This window comes from Carassius gibelio, chromosome B13 (assembly GCF_023724105.1).
Source record: "Carassius gibelio isolate Cgi1373 ecotype wild population from Czech Republic chromosome B13, carGib1.2-hapl.c, whole genome shotgun sequence".
In the NCBI taxonomy this organism is placed as follows: domain Eukaryota; kingdom Metazoa; phylum Chordata; class Actinopteri; order Cypriniformes; family Cyprinidae; genus Carassius; species Carassius gibelio.
The window spans coordinates 26354367-26362983 of NC_068408.1; the positions used below are offsets into that span (position 1 = coordinate 26354367).

Here is an 8617-nt window from a genome sequence, read left to right on the forward strand (position 1 = left end):
CAACAAAAACAGATTTGTACTGACCTTGTTTATATTCTATCTTCAGTTGACCACTCTCCAGCTCCAGTTTCTTCTTACTTAAAGAGTTCAAGTTGATCAGCAACTGGCTTTTCTCAGCAGTGAGATTATTGACTCTGGTCTCGAGCTTCAGTTTCTTCTGACTCAAAGAGGTGAAGTTGTTCTGCAGTTGGTCTTTTTCAATCTTGACATCATTGTATTTTTCCTGTAAGCTGTTGATAGTTTGATTGAACTCTTCAACTGTGATCTTGTAACTCTTTATCAGGTCTCTCTCTGCTGTGATGGTGGTCTGCTGCAGTATGATGAAGACCAGCAGAAGAACACAAATGAGCGCCAGACTCACTGTGATCAACACCAAACATCTACTTCCTCCTGACCAAAACACACAAATATTAATGAATACCCATCATATTACTAGACATTAAGTTTCAAATTAGCCTCCACGATAATCAGTCTTTATCTTTAAATAATGTTGTAGAGTTTTTTTTATCTTTTATAAAACAAACATTGCTATACAGCAGGGCTTGGCAACCTACGGCAAGCGTGGAAATAAGGTAATAACTTCTCATAGTCACACAGCCTGTTAGGAGCTATAAATACCGTTAAAGTGTGAGATTTAACTTGCGCTAGTCTACGGATGCATGCGCAAACGCTGCACATACTGCGATCTCAGATCTCTGTGTGTGAGTGGTGTGTGTGTATATGTGTGCATCAATTAAAGCAGCGCATTAAACTGGAGATTAAGCTAAACTGTTTTAATGCATTGGCCTTGTCACACACACAACACACTGTGTGTCATTATTATTTTTTATTTTTTTTAAGTAAAAAAAAAAAACTATATATTAAAAAATATTCCGAAACTATTTGCATCAAATAGTTTTTTTATCATATCATTTAAAAATGTGTATGTACCGTTTAAATACAGAAGGGGGGTTATGGGTGTTGGCAAAGCGGTTAACCAGAAAAATAAAAAAATTGCACGTCATGCCGAAATGGTTGTCCGATCCCTGCTATACAGTAACAATGTTGGTTTAAGGTAAAATATCCAAATAAGAACATTATTAGACAAATTAACAAGAAAATAATTATATTTTGATATATTTAAAATAAATGCGGAAACGTTGACATATGTGACCATGGACCACAAATCCAGTCTTAAGTGTCAATTTTAATTTTAAAATATTTGTCTGAGATACAACTGTTATAAAGTCTGTAATCTGAGGGAGCAAAAAAATCTAAATACTGAGAAAATCACCTTTAAAGTTGTCCAAATGAAGTTCTTAGCAATGCATATTACTAATCAAAAAAGTTTTCATATATTTACAGTAGGAAATTTACAAAATATCTTAATGGAACATGATGTTTACCTAATATCCTAATGATTTTTGGCATAATTTTTTCTTTTACCAAAACAATGTTGTTGTTTTTTTGGCTATTGTTAAAAATATATCCCAGAGACTTAAAAAGAGACTGCTTTTGTGGTCCAGTGTCACATAATTTTTCCTAGAATAAATACTTAAAGTTGTATTTAACCATTCATTTCCACATTATTGACACTATTAATAACATAATTTCTGCTTTAAAGTAGTTTCTTTTCTTACTGTGTTTTAGATCCTTTCCTTCATCCTGACTCTGAGGTCTAGTGGTATTTTGAATATCTCTGCATTCAACATTTTCATAAATTGCCTCTAATTCCATTATTCACTGATGATAGTTCTTCTTCACGGATAAGCTGTTCTTAAGAATAATGACTAGTTCTATGTCTACACAGGAAGTGAATTAATTTTACACTGGCCTTTGACAAGAATAAAGTTCACACTTAAAAACTCTCTGCAGAGCAGAGAGCTCATACCCAGCCCAAAAGCTCATACCCCCCCACCCCAACAAAAAACCATCCAAACCTTTAAATGTCAAAATAATGTGATAGAATATTTCAGTCAAGGTTTTTCTGAGTCATTTTAACTTCTTAAAACAAAATAATGGAAACAAAATAATACATAATAACATTATATGAATTTCCCATGGATCAAAGAGAGTTAATTAGGTATTACACACTCAAAACAGTGTTGTCATTCATTGATACATACTGTATGGTAAGTAAAATATTTTTAAACAAGAGTATTTTATTTACCCCACTGTCAGATAATTTTACTTGTTTTAAGAAAAATGCACTAAATTGAATTTTTGTTTACCCATGAAAAACAAGACTAAAAATCTGAAGTCATTTGGCTTATCTAGTAAAAGTATCTTGATTTAAGAATTGCAAGATACTTTGACTAGAAATTAGACAAATATACTAAGCCATTTTTTGCCATGTTTCGAGAGTTACGAGAAACATTCTTCCACTTTTTACCATGTAACTTATATTTAGGCATTATGATCACTCATACAGTTCATACATTTAAAATAAGATCTGTTATTTTAAAACTAAAAGCCCATCACTCATCTGTGTGGCATCACATAGCAAAGAAAGGACTTTGTGTCTGGATAACGTATGTGTGGATAAGCGTACGTGTGAATAAGTACATTAAAAATCATTTGGCTTTGTCCTATTTTGCCCCAAGGAAGACTTTAAGGTGGTAATGACCATGATAACAGTTTCTAAAGTACACATCTCTCTCCCCAGTGGCATAGAGTCTGGGTGTGCAGGATATGTAGGTGCACATGGGCCCCGAGCAGTTTGGGGGCATGTTGAGCTGGGAGAAACTGCATGGTCCCAGCCTTTCTCCAACAGTATCTGACTGGATACTGTGACTTTTTTCTCTCTCTCTTCCCCATTACACTGCTAATAAATACGTTTTGGTTTTTAATGGCAATGTTGTAATATTTCTTATTGTTTTTCTTTATTAAGTTAATTTAGAAATATGTTTGGAACATTTTATGTTATGTAAATTATGTTTTTTTAAGGAACGAGTGAACACCAGACACTTCATGCATTTCATAGTATTAATTAAAATATTAAACCTAGATAAATGAGCACTGTTAGGCGCATATCCAATCGTTTGTCCAGAGAATGAGCCCTTTGCAGGTAATGAAGGTGCCAGCATGCTTTTTTTTTATGACATCGGAAACTTAAAAATACACCATACTTTTTAAAAAAAATTCTTTTTCTGAGCGCTGCATACACCCGAACCGCATGTGCTAAAGCCTGTCAAACAGCACCTGATTATTGAACTACTAAGTTATCTTTTGTGCTAATACTGTCAAACACAGAAGGTTTACATGTTGGTTATGTCTAAAATGAAAGTAAACAGTTGAGAAAAAAATGTATGCGTGCCTGTATATTAGACGTGTGCAGGTCTTAAAGTAGGCCTATTAAACATGCAGCCTTTTGTCATTTAGGGATAGATCACCCTAAAATTTCATTTCTGTCATTATTTACTCACTGTCACATTGTTCCAAACCTGTATTAATAAAAAGATATTTAGAAGAATTTGGGGTAACCAAACAGTTACTGGTCCACATTGAATTTGATTGTAGCAAAAAATACTCCGAAAGTCTCTGTGGACCAGCAACTGTTTGGTTTTCCACATTCCTCAAAATAGCATTTATGTTCAGAATAAGAAAGAAACATTTAGGTTTAAAACCAATTTTGAGAGAGTAAATGGGGATACAAAAATACATACAAATGACAGAATTAACAGACAGCTGACCGAATAATATTTTTGAGTGAACTATTACTTTAACGTTAATAAAACAACAAAACACAGAGAAAAAGAAATTGAATATGGTTGCTTTAGGAATCAGTTTATATAGTGTTTTATTTGTATATTTGTTCCTTTATTTTTTTGAATGCATCTGCTAAATACACCTATTGCACCTGAAAATAAAGCAATGTTTGTTTTATCTGTATATTACGTGTAGTTGTAATGTATACCTCTGTCATTGTTTTATCTTTGTTACTAAAAAATAAGAACGAAGATAAACAATCTTTGTTCTCTTTGGCCTAAATGTCTGTCATTCATTTTCTATTTTGTTACCTTGAAATGCTTTGTCTTAATAATAGGGAAATTAGTTTGGCTGTAATGCTAAGACAACTTGCAAAATAGTAAAACCAACATGACAAAAGAATTGTGTTATATAAAAAAATATGTGATATATTTTTGTCCATGTCCCCCGTCCTTGTATACATCATTTGAAACTGCAAAGGGTCTACTTGTATTTGTGTGCACTCACAATATCAACAAAACCTTATGCTTTTGTAAAATAAGGAAAATAAACAGGAATGCGCTTTCTGTCCTCTTGGTCTTGAGCAGGAACACTTCACTGACATGATAAATATATCTATAGAATGCTTTTCTATAGAATAACTATGGAATGCTTGTTGCGTTTTAAATTACTATTTTAAAACAAAATAATTCAAATCAAAAACTCTTTCATTATGTAATCCTAAAGATGCATTTCTCTCTAAAAGCACGTCCAATGAGGAGATGGCAAGTCAGATTCATCAAATTAATTTTTGCAACATTGACTCTTCTTTTTTTTTCTTCTTTTATTTTATTTATTTATATTGTTTGTTTGTTTTTGGGCCAAAATTGTGTTTTCATTCAGTAGCATATAAGGCAGCATTTTAGTGCCACATTGTAAAAATACTAGTACAAGTTTTGTCAACATATTGGCTCGGGATGTTTAGAGTTGTGAAGAAAGGGTTGACAATGGAGTATATAGTTGTAGAAATATGGTCTGGATTGAAGAATTTTGTTATAATAAACTTTTATAATCCATCTAAAAGACTAGTACAAAACAAAATGGAAGAAATAAAAGGACTAAGTTGAGAAAGAGTAATATGGTGCGGTGATTTTAATGCTCATAAAACGTTATGGGGTGGATTATTAACAGATACAAATGGATCAATCATTGAAGAGGTGATAGAAAGAAAAAACTTGGTCTGCAGAAATGATGGGAGTTACATGCATTGGGATGTAAATACTGGTTATCTGCAATAGATTTAACATTTGTTTCAGATTCGCTGAGAGAGAAAAAATTATTGGTAGGTTCTAAGGAATTGTAAAATTGGGAGTGATCATTTTCCTACAATTAGTTCTATTGTAAATGATGAGGTAAGAAAGGTAAATGAAGCAAATACAGGAAAGTGAGAGCTGATTGGGAAAAATTCTAAATCTTGTGTGAGGAACAATTGAAATTGATAAAGGTGAATGAAGAAATAGGAACTGAGAAGATATATACAGAGATAGTGTCACCAATTCACAATGGTGCAAGTAAATGCATTCCAAAAATTAAAGGAAAGAGAGTGGGAAAAATAGTTCCATGGTGGAATGAGAAATGTTCAATAGCAGTTAGAAGGAAAAGAAAGGTATTAAAAAAACTGAAGAGAACTCACAACTGGCAAAATATGATAATATATAAGAAAACTCAGGCAGAAACTAGAAAATAATAAGGGAAGTGAAGAAAGAGTATTGGAGAAGGTTTTGTGATGAAATTGGGAAGAATACTCCAGTGAAATAAGTCTGGAATATGATTAAAAAGATGAGTGGAATTAGGAGAGAATATGATTATTCAGTGTTAAATATTGGGGAAGAAATTGCAGTAATTAATAAAGACAAAGGAGAAATGTTCAAGAAAGAATTTTCAAAAGTAATTAGCTCAGAAAACCTGACGAAGTAAAGCAAGGATATGAGAGAGAAGATGATAGATAATGTATGGATAATAGATCATCCATACATAAGGGAAATAAAGTGAGTTACAAATAGCCCATTAGATGCTCCATTTTCATTACCGGAGTGGTGAAGCCTCCTGACAGGCTCTGCTTGTAGTCAGGAAAAGGCATGGTAAAGACACCCAGTGGAAGTGATGTGCTAGCAACTTCTCCTTCCTAGTTTGCAAAATTCCCTCTATAATTATATTACACTGTGAGGTTTTGGTCACTTTTTAAGTTAAAGTCATTTTTCAGTTTACAATTTTATTGTCAACATTTTAATTCAATCATAGTAATTACTTGATCACATATTTTAGGTTTAAACTGAATCAGTTCGTTGTCTTGCAGTAATTATTATTTGCTCTGTTAAACACTAAGTACTGTATCACAGAAGAAATGCTAATTTTGAATTGGTTTTACGACCAAGTAGATATGATCAACCGTCTAAGGTTTTGGGAAAATAGATATTCAGTTAAAAGACAGAAATTTCTCAGATTTCACTGAAAATGTCTTTATTTGTGTTGCAAAAAGTCATGAGTGAGAAAATGAAGACATTAATTTCAAGTTTGGGTGAACTAACTCAATGGCATGGCAGTGTAGACAGGACAGATAACACTGAAAACTGATCATTCACATTTCCCTGCCAATTTAGTTTTAATTTGGTTTTATACAGGTCTGATGCTGATGTATTCTAGGCACTAGTATCTGTTGGCTTCCTGACTATCACTGAAGATGAAGTACTTCTCCAAATCTTCTTTGCCTTGACCCTGTGTCTTCTGACAGCATTGTTCAGTGTAATACTGCAAAGAACAGTCTCCAGGGTCTACCTCCAATATTTGCTACCAGACCGACATGTTCTACGTTTGGAATACTGGTATATGTGGATTACCCTTATACTGTGAAAAACACTTAAAATATGATGCTTGAGTTGGGACAGAAAATAAATAAATAAACATTGGCAACTTGTGTGGCCAGACCTTCAGACTGTTGGCTATTCTGGAATTCATGGCAGCTTTCATTGGCCAAGGCCCAATGTCCAATGACCAACATGTCAATGACCAACATGTCAAACAACCAATCACAGTTTGTTTCGTTCATCTTCAAGTTTCGAGGCATGGAAATGTCGCCACAATAACAGACCGGTATGTAAAACTCTCGGACGTATTTGGAAGAGTTTATGCCGTGAACTTTTGTATTACATATTTCACATACTTTTGAAACTCCAGTGTTTAGTTGATCGTGAGAAGCGCTCATTGTTGTAAACACTAGGTTTTCTTCTTTTGTGAAGGGGGTTTGGTGTCACGGCATATTTGTTTACGGACAGAGCATTAAAGAATGCGACACACACGTCTCGCGGAAATCTTGTAGAATTCAACAAATCCGAAGACGACTTCAACACTCCTGAACTGTTTCCCCTTTTGTGTCCCTATATGCATCAGACGTTTAGCCAACAGTCCAAATCCTTAGTATTCATAAAAGAGTAAGAGAGAATTAACAACTGTGGTGCACATATTCTCACAAGATTAAAATTAAAAGCATTATGACAGATGAGAAGAGGAAGGTGAATTCATACATGCATCAGGTTTTTCATCAAGAAACACTTCCACATTTTTGTGTTTCTGACTAACAATTTATAGTAAAATACTGGCAGCAGGGTCTATAATAAAAAATATATTGTATACTGCATTTTTTATATATTGTAGATGGCATTTAACATACATCTTAAATTAAATTTTGGTATGTTTTAGCCTCCAGTTTATACATGGCAAACTAAACACAACGTGCAAAACGCTTCGTCTCAACAGCGGAGAAAACTCAGGAACTTCAGTCAGGCAGGTGTGTGATGCGATACTGTCAATGTCCTCGTCGTCGTCTTGTTCCATTCATGACAAAATATGCTCTCCACTTCTGTTGGCATCTCACAACACTTGCTACTAAAACACCACCAATTTTGAAGAGATCTCTGTCTCTCTGAGGCTTGAAGACGTGCTGCCGCAGTGGATGCTTATTCCATCGCTCCTGAGTACTTGATCTCTGTATTCTGGTTCAAATAAATATGGTTGTGAAAAAAATTAAACGTTGTCTGGATATATTGAAATCGTCTTCCATTGCAATTTCCTGTACATCTTAGTATGTTTAGATCTTCAGAGTGAAAGGTACTTCCGTAATCTCTGTGTAAACCATAGACAGTGAGTGTAAACAATGAGTGATGTACACGCGCGAGAGACCGCTTCCGGTGCTTTCCGCGCTTGCACAGACTAAGCCAGAGCGCGCGCGCACATCACGTCAGGAAGCACTCGCACACATCACATCAGAAATCATTCGTGCCCTCAGATCAGTTGGATGTGGTTGTGTAAAAGAGGTAAAAATTATATAAATACTGTTCGTTTTCTTACACGAACCGCTTCTTTTCGTGTCTTTGGACATCAATGTGTACTTACGATGGGGAATTGTTTAATTTCGACTTCTCTGTGCATGCTCTTTGAGGTGGTGACCATAGACCTCCATTATATGAGTCACAGACAAGAACGGTTTGACCTAAAAATATAAAAATGGGAACTATTGCGGAAAAAAAGACACCAACATCTTGGATGCCCTTGAGGTAAGCTAAAACTTATCAAAATTTAATTTGAAAGTGAACCATTCCCTTTAAAATTGCAAATACACACATTCAAGTAGTTCACTGTGAAAAATACAGCAATTCTTTAAAAAAAAAAAGCATATGTTTATTTGCTATATTTAAAGTATGAACAATGATAGCATACAATATATTTTTCCCTATTGCTGACTTAATGACTGGCAGCTGAATTTTAAATTTAAACTATTAACATACGTTTTAAACTATTTTTAACTGCATTAAGTGTTGTATAATGCATAACTTAATTCACCAATATATATATATATATATATATATATATATATATATATATATATATATGTATT

General features: G+C 33.9%; 1 long non-coding RNA gene across 1 annotated transcript in view; it reads right to left on the reverse strand.

Annotated features, from left to right (window-relative positions):
- Positions 1-1656, reverse strand: part of LOC127970693 (uncharacterized) — a 56618-nt gene extending 54962 nt beyond the window's left edge. Inside the window, exon 1 of the long non-coding RNA XR_008156663.1 lies at positions 1620-1656. This is a non-coding gene — a long non-coding RNA (uncharacterized LOC127970693). The remainder of the gene's footprint in view (positions 1-1619) is intronic.
- Between the last annotated feature and the right edge of the window lie 6961 nt (positions 1657-8617).